This window comes from Sapajus apella, unplaced genomic scaffold (genome assembly GCF_009761245.1).
Source record: "Sapajus apella isolate SASKATOON/1434 unplaced genomic scaffold, GSC_monkey_1.0 scaffold3, whole genome shotgun sequence".
In the NCBI taxonomy this organism is placed as follows: Eukaryota; Metazoa; Chordata; class Mammalia; order Primates; family Cebidae; genus Sapajus; species Sapajus apella.
Genome location: NW_022436943.1, coordinates 32,490,457 through 32,506,968, shown reverse-complemented (window position 1 = coordinate 32,506,968; position 16,512 = coordinate 32,490,457). Strand labels below are relative to the sequence as shown.

Sequence of the window (16,512 nt, the reverse complement as noted above, 5' to 3'; positions counted from 1 at the left end):
GAGGAATGATTTACAATTCCTGGAGTACTTTGTGGATTTGGTTTTTTAAAACCGGTTCTTAATATTCAAGCTATTTGGAAGTTGGAGCTTGAATAATAGCTAGTGATTTTTAAAATGTGGAGTTTGTTCAGTTTGAAGTATATGTCCAAACTGACATATTTTCAAAAATACAAATTACCACATTCAATTGTCCTGGAAGCCAATGGAGAAGCAGTAATTTGTTTTCTCCAAATTGTGAAATAAGTTGATGTGCAAAAATTTAAAAACTAAGGAAAGCAGACTTTCCTGCACAGGTGTTATCATCCCAGTATACGCCCCATTCATTGTAGTATAGCCCTGTAATGATATCATATGTTTCCAGGTATCACCAGTTCAAATCCAGAGAGTAAGGGAGACAGCCACAACTTCTTATATATCCTCTCAGAAAAAAAAAAAAAAAAAAGCTAATGTTCTGTTAATTCAGACTTTCAAAAATGAATTTAAATATGCTGGTATCTCATGAGTGTAGCAGTTTTGAATTACCCTAGCAAGGGAACCAGTTCAACTCTTGACTACTCTTAGCTAACATGAACAAAATAATGAATCTTTTTATCTTTTCTGAAACTAGTCAGTAAATGTTGAAAGTACATATAAGCCTAAATAGCATTTTAAATAATGGGAAAAGGCAACTGAATAACTAAGAACTTGAAACTGGGTTTATAACTCACCTGACATTCTATTCTTATCACTTACAATTTTGCTAAATAAGACCTACATTCTCTCTTTCTTGAAGGAAGATCTAAATAAAAATAAAAATACTTTTAAAAATGAAGAAGGCGGCTGAGCTGGGCATGGTGGCTCATGCCTATAATCTCAGCACTTTGGGAGGTCGAGGTGGGCAGATCACTTGAGCCCAGGAGATTGAAGGCTGCCTGGGCAACATTTCCCTATTTTCTGTAGAAAGCCCCATCTCTACAAAAATTAGTTAGTCATGGTGGTGTGTACCTGTAGTCTCAACTACTCAGGAGTCTGAGGCTGGAGGATCACCTGTGTCTGGGGAGGTCAAGGCTGCAGTGTAGCATGATTTTGCCACTGCATTCCAACCTGGACAACAGAGTGAGACCCTGTCTCAAAATAACAACAATAGAAAGAAAAAGAAGGAAGGAAGGGAGGGAGGGAGGGAGTGAGGAAAGAGGGAGAAAGAAAGAAGGACCATCTACTTATTCTTTCCTTAATTCTGCAATTACTTAGCACCCCTATGTGTTAAATATCTTGCCAGGAACTGTGTAAAGATTTTAAAACAAAGAAATAAACAAAATGCAACAACAAAAAACTACAATCTGTGACTTTTAGTAGATTGTATTGAGGACAGAAATATAACTATTACCTAATAAAAGTGCTACACAGTATAGCTGCTATAAAAGATGTATGTGGAAAATTCTATAGGAATACAGAGAAAGGAAGGACTTGCTACCCCTAGAGAAACTAGAAGTCCCATAATCTATGTCTCATGTTGGTGTTCGGCAGGTGTAAGGATGATCATGATCAGGAGGAGCATGAGCAAGAATAGAGCTGTGGACAGAAATACTTGGGATCAGATATTCGTAAGTATGCTCGAGTCACATTAATGGGGTCCCTCTATAGCATATTAAGAAATCTGTTTGTACTCAGTATAAGCAAAGAAGAGGTTTTTTTTTCTTTTTTTATTGCATTTTAGGTTTAGTGGTACATGTGAAGAACATGCAAGATTGTTGCATAGGTACACACACGGCAGTGTGATTTGCTGCCTTCCTCCCCTTCACCTATATCTGGCATTTCTCCCCGTGCTATCTCTCCCCAACTCCCCACACCCTGCTGTTCCTCCCCTATTTCCCTGTGACAGACCCCAGTGTGTGATGCTCCCTTCCCTGTGTCCATGTGTTCTCATTGTTCAACACCCACCTATGAGTGAGAACATGTGGTGTTTGATTTTCTGTTCTTTTGTCAGTTTGCTGAGAATAATTGTTTCCAGTTTCATCCATGTCCCTACAAAGGACACAAACTCATCATTTTTTATGGCTGCATAGTATTCCATGGTGTATATGTGCCACATTTTCCCTGTCCGGTCTATCATCAATGGGCATTTGGGTTGGTTGCAGGTCTTTGCTATTGTAAACAGTGCTGCAATGAACATTTGTGTGCATGTGTCTTTATAGTAGAACTGTTTATAATCCTTTGGATATATACCCAGTAATGGGATTGCTGGGTCAAATGGAATTTCTATTTCTAGGTCCTTGAGGAATCGCCACACTGTCTTACACAATGGTTGAGCTAATTTACACTCCAACCAGTAGTGTAAAAGTGTTCCTATTTCTCCACATCCTCTCCAGCATCTGTTGTCTCCAGATTTTTTAATGATCACCATTCTAACTGGCGTGAGATGGTATCTCAATGTAGTTTTGATTTGCATTTCTCTAATGACCAGTGATGATGAACATTTTTTCATGTTTGTTGGCCTCATGTATGTCTTCTTTTGAAAAGTGTCAGTTCATATCCTTTGCCCACTTTTGAATGGGCTTGTTTGTTTTTTTCTTGTAAATTTGTTTTAGTTCTTTGTAGATTCTGGATATTAGCCCTTTGTCAGATGGGTAGATTGCAAAATTTTTTTCCCATTCTGTTGGTTGCTGATTCATTCTAATGACTTTCTTTTGATGTGCAGAAGCTGTCAAGTTTGATTAGGTCCCATTTGTCTATTTTGGCTTTTGTTGTCAATGCTTTTGGTGTTTTGGTCATGAAGTCCTTGCCTATGCCTATGTCCTGAATGGTTTTGCCTAGATTTTCTTCTAGGGTTTTTATGGTGTTAGGTCTTATGTTTAAGTCTTTAATCCATCTGGAGTTGATTTTAGTGTAAGGTGTCAGGAGGGGTCCAGTTTCTGCTTTCTGCGCATGGCTAGCCAGTTTTCCCAACACCATTTATTAAACAGGGAATCCTTTCCCCATTGCTTGTTTTTGTCAGGTTTGTCAAAGATCAGATGGTTGTAGATGTGTGGTGTTGCCTCTGAGGGCTCTGTTCTGTTCCATTGGTCTATATCTCTGTTTTAGTACCAGTGCCAAGAGTTTTTTAAGATTGCCAAGCAGTGGGACTGACATGATCAGATTTGAGTTTACACAGACCACTCAGGACTATTCAAGAAATGTATTGATGGGAACAAGACTCTCGGGAGGAAGAACAAATAGGAGGCTATTGCAAAGATGAAAACCTGAACATCCCCTGCCCGCACACACACAACAAACAGAGTGGAATGAAGAGGAAAGGGATGAAAATTAAGTTCCTCAATCCCAACACACTATTCTACATGCCAGTCTCTGTGTCCATTCATGTCCCTCCCCTAACAAGCTCTCTCTGTGATATGATTTGGATTTGTCCATCTTGAAATATGATTCCCAGTGTTGGAGGTGATTGGATCATGGGAACAGATCCCTCCTTAATGGTTTAGCACTCTCCTCTTGGTGATGAATGAGTTTTCACTCAATTATTTCACAGGAGAGCTAGCTGTTTAAAATAGTCTGGGATCTCCTCCCTCCTCTCTCTTGCTCCCTCACTTGCCATGTGATGTGTCTGTTCCTGCTTCTCCTTTTGCCTTAAGTAAAGCTCCCTGAGGCCCCTCTATAAGCCCAGCAGATGCCAGTGCCATGCTTACTGAATGGCCTGAAGAACCATGAGCCAATTAAATCTTTCTTTATAAATTACACAGTCTCAGGTACTCCTTTACAGCAACACAACCATGAACTAAAACATCTGCTACACTTTTTGCACATTCTACAAATTTCCCATTTACTTCTTTTAAAAATTGTCATATATTTCAGAGTTAGGACAGTGATAAGGACTAATATAATGAACACCTCTAAACCCACTACTCAGTTTGGGAGATAAGGCATTAATACTGATTAATCCTTCTGTGTGGCCCTCTGTGTTGATAAATGTAGCTTCAGTTCCATGATTTTTATTGCTAAGTGGTAATAATTATGTAAACATACCAAGATTTATTTATCCATGTCTTGTAAATAGAGATGGATTGTTCCAGCTTTTTCCTGTTACAAGTAACACTGTTATAAAAATTATTGTCTGTCACTTTCTATACAGAGAAGATACTTTTTAGGCATAAACATAAAAGCAAAATCATTGTCAGAGTAGGCATTTTCAGATTCATTAGATATTGACAGATTGTTCTTCAAAGTGATTATACCAGTTACACTCTCACCAGCAAATTAAAAAATTAAATTTAACTGAAAATGTAAATAAAACAAAACCTCTTAGTGTTCCACGACCCCCCAATACTCAATATTGTCAGACTTTTTAATTGTTACCAGATTGTACCAGGCCTTTTAAGCCACTGAGTATTCTCTAGCTTTTGCTGTAAGTGAGATGTGAAGCTACTGGAGAAGTTTAAATAGAAGGATGAAATTACGTGATTATTCTGGCCACTTAGGGAACAGACTATAAAAAGAAATGGGATGGAAGAAGCAAGACAAAATAAGTGGCTGTTGTATAACCAATTCAAAATATAATGGAGAATTAAACTAGTGTGGTAGCAGTGGACAAGTGCAAACTAGAAATATATAAGGCAGAATATGTAAGAGTGGACTCCTAGTTTTCGAAAGGAGTAACTGACAGAATTCAGTTCTTGTTTACCAAGATGGGAAGGATTGCAGGAGGAGCAGGGTTGGAGGGAAGATCAGGAGTGAGCTTGGGCTTGATATCTTTGAGAAGACTATTAGCTATTCAATTAAAGATAGATGAGTCTAGAGTAAATATGATAGAACATATTTACAAATAAGATGCAAATAGGAGAGTTTCCTCAGGTTTTAAGCAAGCTTTTCTCTTCTTAGACACCACTAAGTGATAGTCTAATTGGAAGCTTACTTAAGCCAGGGAAGATCAAGTGACAGAAGGTTGTTTGTTCTCAAACTATCTTTACTACATGGAGTTAACCTTAAGTAAAAAGCCGTTTGTCTCAGCATGTAACATTTACCTTCACATATAGTCATCAACATGTACTATTAGCTCTATTAAACATGGAATCTCAAAGAGTCTCTGCAAATAAGAAGGAATAATTAGCACTCCTAGCTGGGTGCAGTGCTTCATGCCTATAATCCCAGTACTTTCGGAGGCTGAGACAGGAGGATTGCTTGAATCCAGAATTTTGAGACCAGTCTGGATGATGTAGTGAGACCTTATCTCTACAACATTTTCAAAAATTGCCTTGGCATTGCTACTTGGGAGGCTGAGGCAGGAGGATGGCTTGAGCCTGGGAGTTCAAGGCTGCAGTGAGCCGTGATAGACCACTGCGCTCCAGTCTGGGTGACAGATCGAGACCCTGTCTTTTGTCCCTCATCCCCTTCCCACCCTTTCCTCCTGAGTCTCCAAAGTCTGTTGTGTCATTCTTATGCCTTTGCATCCTCATAGCTTAACTACACTTGTGAATGAAAACATATGATATTTTGTTTTTCATTCCTGAGTTACTTCACTCAGAATAATAGTTTTCAATCCCATGCAGGTTGCTGCAAATGCCATTAATTGTTTCCTTTTGTATGGCTGAGTAGTGTTCCATTGTGTATATATACTACAGTTTCTTTCTCCGCTCGTTGATTGATGGGCAGGCATTTGGGCTGGTTCCACATTTTTGTCATTGTGAATTGTGCTGCTATACACATGCATGTGCAAGTATCTTTTTCATATAATGACTTATTTTCCTCTGGGTAGATACCCAGTAGTGGGATTGCTGAATCAAATGGAGGTTCTATTTTTATTTCTTTAAGGAATCTCCACACTGTTTTCTATAGTGGTTGTACTAGTTTACATTCCCACCAGCAGTGTAGAAGTGTCCCCTGTTCACCACATCCATGCCAACATCTATTATTTTTTGATTTTTTTATTATGGCCATTCTTGCAGGAGTAAGGTGATATTACATTGCGGTTTTGATTTGCATTTCCCTGATCATTAGTGATGTTGAGCATTTTTTTATATGTTTGTTAGCCATTTGTATATCTTCTGTTAAAAATTTTCTATTTATGTCCTTAACCCACTTTTTGCTGGGTTTGTTTGTTTGTTTCTTGATAATTTATTACAGTTTACGGTAGATTCTGGATATTAGTCCTTTTTCAGATATGTATATTGTGAAGATTTTCTCCCACTCTGTGGGATGTCTGTTTACTTTGCTGACTGCTCCTTTTGCTGTGAATAACTCTTTAGTTTAATTAAGTCCTAACTATTTATCTTTGTTTTTATTGCATGTGCTTTTAGGTTCTCAGTCATATGATTTTTTTTAAGGGTGTCAATGAACCTTATTTTGTCATATTACCAGAGTCCTACTTCCTTCTCATTTGGGTAGGCTCTGTTAGAAGGAAGGTCTAGGGCCCAAAGCTGTTGTTCTGAGTCTTTTGTCCCATAGGGTGTTCCATTGATGTAGTACTCTCCCTCTTTTCCTAGGGATATGGCTTCCTGAGAGCTGGGCTGTAGTGATTGTTATCTCTTTTCTGGATCTAGTCACGTAGCAGATCTACCAGGCTCCTGGCTGGTACTGGGGGTTGTCTGCACAGAGTCCTGTGATGTGAACTGTCAGTGGGTGTCTCAGCCATGGATACCAGCACTTACTCCGGTGGAGGTGGCAGGGGGAGTAAATGGACTTTGTAAGGGTCCTTAGTTGTGGCTGTTTAATGTACTGTTTTTGTGCTGTTGATCTCCTGCCAGGAGGTGGCACTTTAATTAATTAATTTATTTATTTATTTATTTATTTTTGAGACAGAGTCTCACACTGTTGCCCAGGCTGTAGTACAGTGGTGCAATCTCAGCTCACTGCAATCTCCACCTCCTTGGTTCAAGCAATTCTCCTGCCTCAGCCTCCTGAGTAGCTGGGACTACAGCCATGTGCCACCACACCCAACTAATTTTTTTGTATTTTTAGTAAAGACAAGGTTTCGCCATGTTGGCCAGGATGGTCGAGGTGGCACTTTAAAAAGAGCAACAGCTGTGGTAGTATGGAGAGGATCAGGTGGTGGGTGGGGCCCTAGAACTCCCAAGAGTATATGCCCTTTGTCTTCACCTACCAGGGTGGTTAAGGAACGACTATCAGGTTGCAGTAGGGCTAGGTATGTCTGAGTTCAGACTCTCCTTGGGCAGGTCTTGCTGCAGGTGCTGTGAGGATGGGGGTGTGGTTCCCAGGTCAATGAAGTTATATTCCTAGAAAGCTTATGACTGCCTCTACTGTGTCATGCAGGTTGTCAGGGAAGTGGGGGAAAGCTGACAGTCACAGGCCTCACCCAGCTCCCTCACAATCCAAAAGAACAATCTTACTTCCATTCTGCCCCCCGCAATGACACTGAGTCTGTTTCCAGGCAGTGGGTGAGCAAGGCTGAGAACTTGCCCCTGGCTACCCACCTCCCAGCTGTGAAAGCAAGAAGGGCTTTTGTGCTTCCCTGCCTGTGGAGTCTGCACACTGGATTCATGCCTTCCCCTGAGTTCTGGCCAAGAGTCTTCTCATTAAATTGGAATTGTTACAAAGTTCAGCTAGAGGTTTCCTTCTCCCTGTGGCCTTTTCCCAGTACCTCAGGCAGCCTGCCCCAAGAACCCCTGTAAGGCAAGGCAGAAATCGTTTCCTAGGGACCTAGAGAGTCCACAGGTTGGGGATGAGAGTGTTTAAGGACAACTTGGTAGGTGGAGGGAAGCCAGTGATCCAGAAGTGCTGATTGGTCAGGTCAGAGATGAAATCCTAGGGAGTTAAAGTTGTCTTATGCTGGGTCAGTTCCTGGGTGGGGTGGGGTACAAGATCAGATGAGCCAATTTATTGGTCTGGGTGGTGCCAGCTGATACATCAAGTGCAGGGTGCACAAAATATCTCAAGTACTGATTTTAGGAGCAGTTTAGGGAGGGTCAGAATCTTGTAGCCTCCAGCTGCATAACCCCTAAACCATAATTTCTAATCTTGTGGCTAGTTTAGTCCCCAGGCAAGGAGGGGATTTGCATTGGGAAAGACCTGTTATTATCTTTGTTTTAAACTATAAACTAAATTCTTCCCAAAATTAGTTCAGACTATGCCCAGGGATGAACAAGGACAGCTTGGGGGTTAGAAGAAAGATGGCGTTGGTTGGGTCAGATCTCTTTCACTGTCCCAGTTACAATTTTGCAATGGTAGTTTCAAAGGTACTCATTAACATTAGTCAACCAAATAAAAATTATAAAATGAAAGCTATCCTTGGAATCAGTTTAAATATGCATTCCCCAAAATTTATCTAGATTGTTGCTTTTTTCCATAATGCTTTCACTTAAAAACTGTTCTTAATATGTAATGTTCATATACAGAATTTTTTAATGGCTTTCTACCTCCTACTCAGTGACTTCATTTGGATTCTGAGGGCTTCAGCAGTCCAACTTCAACCTGCCTACCCAGTCTCCATGCCCACTAACTTGCTTCTTTTTTTATAATTAAGACAGATTCCTTATTGACCCCAGGGCACACAACGTAGCCTATTCTCATTGCTTGACTCAAGTTCTCCACACCAAGTGCTCTTTATATTCCTCTAAATTCATCGAAATCTCCCCCATTTTTCAAGGCCCAGCTCAAATTCCACCCTCTCCCTAGCAAGTTTTCCTGTGTAGCACTAGTCTTCATCTGTCTCCCTCTTCTCTGAAATAATTAAATGAGTCATTCAACAAATATTTAGATGTTAAGTGCCCAGCTTTCTGCTAGTATGGGACAAAAATATATTTTCCCTGCTTTGTAGTCACACTGCCTAGATTTGATTTCGTTCTATCCAATGTGCTAAGCTCTTTGACCTTGGATAGCTGCTTCACCTCCTTATACATCTATTTTCTCATTTTCAAAATGGTATAATAATACCTACCTTATTACTAGGTTGTTGTTATTATTAAAGAAGATAATTACTTAAAGCTTTAAGCAGGGTACTTTATTTAGTGATATGGTTTGGCTCTGTGTCCCCACCCATATCTCATCTTGAATTGTATTCCCATTATTCCCATGTGTTGTGGGAGGGACCTGGTGGGAAATAATTTGAATCTTGGGGGCAGTTTCCCCATACTGTTCTTGTGGTAGTGAATAAGTCTCATGAGATTTGATGGTTTTATCAGGGGTTTCCACTTTTGCATCTTCCTCATTTTTTCTCTTACCTCTGCCATGTAAGAAATGCTTTCACCTCCTGCCATGATTCTGAGGCCTTCCCAGCCATGTGGAACTGTAAGTCCAATTAAACTTTTTTTTCTTCCAATCTCGGGTATGTCTTTATCAGCAGCATGAAGATGGACTAATACATTCAGTGAAATGTTTAGTGAATGGTTGTTGTTTTGTTATATGAGACAGAACTGTGAGCAGGCAGTTCGATGTAAGAGTGCTGTGACAGAGTTGAACAGAGTGCTGTGAAACTCCATAGGAGAGGCATCTAATCTAACCTTATTGATCAGGACAGGCTTCCCAGAGGAAGGGATTTCTAAACTGAGGCTTGATGGGTGAGTAAAACTCCTACATATGTCACAAAACTGTCTGTACCACTCCGTTGTATGCTTAATTTTGTATGTAACAGCATTCTTTCATAAGTTTCTCAAGAAATGCTTTTTCTGCCATTGCATCCTTTTTAACCCATTCTTACCCATAACATCATACACACAATTCTTCTCCAACACACACCCTCCAACACTCACCCAGCATTCTTCAGAATGTTTAAATACAAGATGGGTGATTTCACCATGAAATTATGAATTAGAAGTATGATTAAAATACAGAAATAAAATGTAACCTATTGAGTCTAATTTCACTTTGCAACACATTTCCGTAATGGCTAAAACCTAATCTCATCAAATGGCTAAAAGTCATATTTCTACTTCATAATTTCATGGTGAAATCACCTATCTTGTACTTGAATATTCCCAAGAATGCTGGGTGGGGTTTGGAGGGTGGGTTTTGGGGGAAGGAATAGCGTGTATGATTTTATGGATAAGAAATGGGTCCACAAAGATGTAATGCCATGAAAATTCTCTTTTGAATCATTTTTTTTTTTTTTTTTGAGACAGGGTCTCACTCTGTCACCCAGGTTGCAGGGCATTGGCACAGTCACTGCTCAGCCTCAACTTGCAGCCTCGACCTCCTGGGCTCAAGTGATCCTCTGGCCTGAACTTCCCTAGTAGCTGGGACCATAGGCATGCACTACCATACCTAGCCAATTTTTAAATTTTTTTTGTAGAGATGGGATTTTACTATTGAACCTCTAGACTGAAGTGATCTGGAAATGTGAGTCAATGAAATCTCTTTCCTTCATAAATTATCCAATCTCATGTATTTATAGCACTGTGAAAATGGACTAATACAGATACCAGGAGTGGGGCACTGGTATAAAGATACTTGAAAATATGGAAGCAACTTTGGAACTGGACAACAAGCCGTGGCTGGAACAGTTTGGAGGGATCAAAAGAAGAGAAAACAGGGAGATGTGGGAAAGTTTGGAACCTCCTAGAGACTTTTGGAATGGTTTTGACCAAAATGCTGATATTGATATGAACAATGAAGTCCAGGTTGAGGTGGTCTAAGATGGAGATGAGGAACTTACTGGAAACTGGAGTAAAGGTCAGTCTTGCTATACGATAGCAAAGAGACTGGTGGCATTTGGCCCATGCCCTAGAGATCTGTGGAACTTTGAACCTGAGAGAGATGATTTAGGGTATCTGACAGAAGAAATTTCTCACCAGCAAAGCATTCAAGAGGTCACTTGGTTGATTCTGAAAGCAATTAGTTATGTATGCTCACTAAGAGGTGGTTTGAAATTAGAAAACCCTATTTTCTGGGGAGAAATTCAAGTTGGCTGCACGCATTTGCATAACTAATGAAGAGTCAAATGTTATTAGCCATGCCAATGGGAAAAATGTCTCCAGGGCATATCAGAGATCTTTGTGGTAGCCCCTCCCATCACAGATCCAGAGGCCTAAGAGGAAAAAGTGGTTTTTGTGGGCCAGCTGCTCCACTGCTCCCTGCAAGAGAAGCGCTGGGACTTGGTGTTGTGGATCCCAACCACTCCAGTTTCAGCCATGGCTAAAAGGGGCCAAGGCACAGCTCAGGCCATTGCTTCAGAGGATGAAAGCCCTAAGCCTTGGTGGCTTCTGGTGGTGTTTGGCCTGTGAGTATGCAGAAGACAAAAGAACTTTGAGAATCTCTGCCTCGATTTCAGAGGATGTATGGAAACACCTAGATGTCCAGGCAGAAGCCTGCAGCAGGCTGCAGCAGGGGCGGAACCCTCATGGAGAACCTCTGCTAATGTAGTGCAGAAGGGAAATGTGGAGCTGGAGCCCCCACACAGAGTCCCCACTGGGGCACTGCCTAGCAGAGCTGTGAGAAGAGATCCACCATCCTTCAGACCTCAGAATTGTAGATCCACTAACAGCTTGTACCATGAACCTGGAAAAGCTGCAGGCACTCAATGCCAGCCTGTGAAGGATCTTTCTAAGGCTTTGGGAGCCCACTCCTTGCATTGGCCTGCCCCAGATGTGAGATATGGAGTCAAATAGACCATTTTGGAGCTTTAAGATTTAATGACTGCTCCACTGGATTTTGGGCTTTCATGGGTCCCATAGCCCCTTTGATTGGCCAATTTCTTCCATTTAGAATGGGAATATTTACCCAGTGTCTATACCCTCATTTTAACTTGGAAGTAAGTAACTTGCTTCTGATATTACAGGTTCATAGGCAGAAGGGACTTATATCAGATGAAACTTTGGACTTGGACTTTTGGGTTAGTGCTAGAATGAGTTAAGACTCTGGGGGACTGTTGGGAAGGCATGATTGGTTTTGAAATGTGAAAAGGGCATGAGATTTGGGAGGGGCCGGGGCAGAATTATAGATTTGGCTCTTTGTCCACACTCAAATCCAATCTCAAATTGTAATCCCCACATGTCAAGCGAGGGATCTGTAATCCCCACGTGTCAAAGGAGGGAAGTGATTGGACCATGGGGGCAGTTGCCCCCATGTTGTTCTCATGATAGTGTGTGAGTTCTCACAAAAGCTGCTGGTTTTAATAGTGTTTGGCAGTTCCCCTTTTGTTTCCTCCCTCCCTCCTGTCACCTTGGGAAGAAGATGCCTGTTTCACCTTAACTTCCACCATGATCGTAAGTTTCCTGAGGCCACCCTAGCCATGTGGAACTGAGTCAATTAAACCTCTTTTTTAAAATAAATTACCCGGTATGGGCATTTATTTATAGCATTGTGAAAATGGACTAATGACTAAAAGGCAATACTTTTTTTGAATATATATCTCATTTTACTGTATATAATTTAACAATTAAATCTTGGAGTATTACCAAAATAGATAATTCTGGAAATAACAGCTACCTGATACTGCTTGGGAGCTTCTTTCTTTTGGTTGACATCAAGATTCACAGTATTTTCTCCAAGACCCATTAAAGGGAGATATTTCTCTGAGTTTCAGATAGAAAGCAGAATACAGCAGTTACATAAAAATCAACTTACACATTTTAAATAAGTGGCCTCATTTAGATCTCACAGATCCACATTAAAAAGGATGCTTGTTATAAATTATTTTTTAAAAGTAAATGCTATAATAATCCTGCATTTGGAATCAATTGAAATGCACAAATGCCATTAGGTTGACTTTTGAACTCCTCTGATTTGTAGCAAAGATAAGAATAAATGATGGACTAATTAATGTGTGCACAAGTTTTAAAGCCTCTATATCTTGACAAGTTAATGAATATGGTAAATGGTCATTTCAAGCTACCTTAAGTGCATTAAGCACTTTAAACTCCGGTCAAATCTGAGGTCCTGTCATTGATACTGGGGAATGTTTTCAGCTTCTTAGTCTTCTTTGGGACTGTGGTCCCAAGTCAGGCCTTCTCTGATTGTCCATCTTGCTACAAACACTGGCTTGTGTTTATGTCTCCTAAACTTGACTCTTTGCGAGGCTGTGGCCTTGTTTACCTTTCTGATCAGAGACCAATTCCTTATTTCTATAGCTACATGTATATACATATATAATTTTATTTGTGGGTTTGTGTTTGCTGTCATGAATTGCAGAGAAATAAAACTAAGATGTATTATCTGCTTCCTGCTTATACTTTCTGTTAGGTACTTCTTTATTTTCTTTAAACTTCACTCTTTGTGAACAGAAAGTTTACTTGCACAATGAATGTGTATGTAAGGAAATATACATATAGAAACAAATTAGGCAGAGAGACCACATTAACTTATTCAAAGTTACACATATAAAAAGAGTAGATCCACAATTAATATGCAGTACACCATACCCTCTTCCAGAGAGCAACATCCCCTCAGGCACTTGTTTAAAAAGTACATTTGTGGTTTCCACCCGTCTCATGGAAATCTAGAGATGAATCCCAGAAACACTGCCCTAGTGTATCCAGAAAGTTCATAGAAATGATAGACTTTTAAATGAACAAGAAACACTGCAATAAAGGATGTGAAATCCCACTTTTCCACTTGAAGTGTAGTTTTATGGAAAGTGTCAGACATCTGAATATAAGAGCTTATGGTGACAAATGTCTTTTCAGGATGATTACGGCGTTATGCTAAGTTGATACCAATAAATCTTTTCTACAAAGCACAAGTCTTGGTCCAGGCTGACAGTAAATCATTTTCCCTGGCATCACAGTTTCAAAAGGAAAGCCAGTGAGGACAATGTTATAAATGTTGCATTTTTGGCACTAGCTATCTAAAGATTAGTTGCATTGGAATAAATTTTTTCTCATGACCTGTTTTTAAATTAAGAATAGAAAAATATAGTCATTCATCCATGTAGAAATAATAAAGACTGGAAATGGAAAGTAAACCAGAGACTAAAACCCACGAAAGGAAAGCAGCATTCTATGCATCTTCTTTTTTTTTTTAATGAATAAAGTGAAGGTATACCACATTAACAGTCAGTGAGACACCAAAAAATGTTAATTAACAAATAAGACTTTATTAGTCTGCTAGTTAGCACTAATTTATGTTATTAAGAATTTCTAGATCAGAACAGTGACTCAGAGCTGTAACGCTGGTACTTTGGGAGGTGGAGGGAGGCAAATTGCTTAAGCCCAGGAGTTTGAGACCAGGCTGGGCAACATGGTGAAACCCCATTTTACAAAAAAATACAAAAATTAACCTGGCATGGTGGCACACACCAGTGGTCTCATTTACTCAGGAGGCTGAAGTGGGAGGATTGCTTAAGCCCAGGAGATCAAGACTGCAGTGAGCAGAGATCATTCCACTGCAATCCAGCCTGGGCAAATAGTGTGAGACACCTGCCTCAAAAAAAAAAAAAAAAAAAAAAAAAAAGAATTTCTAGAGTTTTTTGTATCAAAGAGATATGATTCGATTCTTTCTTTCCTTCACTATTTCACTTTGAATCTGGTTTTAAACAACACTGGGGGAAAAAGCCTATTACTTCCAAAATCTCAATATATGTTAAGTATGTGGAATAAATTCACCATTAAAGAAAGAGTACTTCTGCAAAGACAGTCAGTTAAAAGAAAAGAAAAGTAAAGTTGAAGACAACTGATAGCAAAGAAAGGAGAGAAAGTGCCAAGTAATAAGTAATAGCTGGCCTGAAGAAGTCAATATCAACAAAAAACGGAGGGAGGAGGGAAGATGGTCCATGGATTATAGTAAAAAAACAATGTAGTTGAATTGAGATGTTACTAATTGCAGGAAAAGGGAGAGTCTGATATCAGGATTGATTCAGCCCCTCTGAAAAAAGCATGAGATGTGCATAATCCTATAGCTTTTTCAACAGATTAGGCATAAGAGCATCAGAGGTAAAGGAGGTTTCTTGATTAATGCTAATTGGTGATTGAAAATAATGATCTAATTAAGAGACATCTGTAATTCTGTTTTTTAGGGATGTATAGGATTAGTTAAACTATTAACTATTAGTTAATACTAAAATTAGTTGGCACCTGGAAGGTCAAGGCTACAGTGAGTTGTGATTGTGTCATGGCACTCCAGCCTGGTGACACAGTGAGACCCTGTCTCAAAAAAATAAAATAATAAAATAGGCCAGGCATTGTGGCTCATGCTTGTAATCCCAGCACTTTGAGAGGCCAAGTTGGGCAGATTGCTTGAGCTCACGAGTTCGAGACCAGCCTCAACAACATGGTGAAACCCCCCCTCTCAACAAAAAATACAAAAGTTAGCAGGCATGATGGTGCACACCTACAGTCTCAGCTACTCAGGAGGCTGAGGGAGGATGGCTTGAGCCCAGGAGGCAGAGTTTGCAGTGAACCAAAATCATGCCACTGCACTCCAGCCTGGATGATAGAGCCAGACCTTGTCACAATTAATTAATTAATTAATTAATTAAATTAGTTGACGCTTGAACAACATGAAAGTTAGGGGCACTGACCCCTTGCACAATAAAAAATTCCAGGTATAACTTTTGATTTCCCAGAAGCTTAACTGCTAACAGCCTGCTGTTAACCCAAAGCCCATAACATAAACAGTTAACACATATTTTGTATGTTAATGCATTATGTATTGTATTCATTCTCACAATAAAGTAAGCTAGAGAACAGAAAATGTCGTTAAGAAAACCATAAGAAAGAAAAATATATTTACTATTGATTAAGTGAAAGTGGATCATTATATAAGTCTTCCTCCTCCTCACTGAATAGGCTGAAGAGGAGGAGGAGGGGGTTGGTCTTGCTGTCTCAGGGTGGCAGAGGCAAAAAAGATCAAGGAGGTGGAAAGGGAGGCAGGAGAAGCAGGCTCACCTGGTGCAACTTTTATTGAAAAAAATCTGCATGTACATGAAGCTGCACAGTTCAAACTTGTTATTCAAGGGTCTACTGTGTGTTATTTTTTTTTTAACTTTTCAACAAATAGCCTTTCCAAATGGTTAACAGAATTTTACCCCATCCTGACAAGTTGGGGGTGCATGAGAGGGAGAGGAGAAGCCAGCCCTTCCTGGCTCACCTCGAAGGTCTGCAGCTGGGCTTATCCAGTTAAGGTGGAAAGGACAGGCGACAGGCCACCCAGAGTAGAATACAAGACTTGATTTTAATTAAAGACTGTATCTATGAAAGAGTGACAGCAAGGATGGAAACAGTCAAATAACTTGCCTGTTTATGTTAATTCTACCACCAGAGGCATCAAGAGAGGGCAGGAGTCAAAAATGGAAACACAGTGTAGTCTGTCAACTCTCACAGCTCCACTGACTCATATGGTTGCCTAAAATAGTGGTAATTGTCCCAGCACTTGTATATTCTCTCTTTGGGGTAGCTTTCTGTATTTCTTTTGATTGGATACTGCCTGTCGTAGAAACTCCAGGGAAATATGAAAAAAAGACAACTGCTGTAACCTGTATATAATATATGAAGACTTTCTGTAGCAAAGATTCTATTAGAGAATCAGTTTATAACCCTCACTGCCTACCCAGAGCAGTGCAATGAGACTCTTCTTCCCCCATATGCACTAATCTGTCCTTTTCAATTTCAGTGCCACTACTGGTGTTCCTTTTAATTTGATTTTCTCTAAAGAAAATGC

General features: G+C 39.9%; 1 long non-coding RNA gene across 2 annotated transcripts in view; it reads left to right on the top strand.

Moving 5' to 3' along the window:
• LOC116532558 overlaps positions 1–16,512 on the top strand; it is a 179,246-nt gene that overhangs the window by 91,876 nt on the left and 70,858 nt on the right. For both annotated transcript variants that reach the window (XR_004260903.1, XR_004260904.1), the window contains exon 2: positions 1,507–1,583. This is a non-coding gene — a long non-coding RNA (uncharacterized LOC116532558). The remainder of the gene's footprint in view (positions 1–1,506; positions 1,584–16,512) is intronic.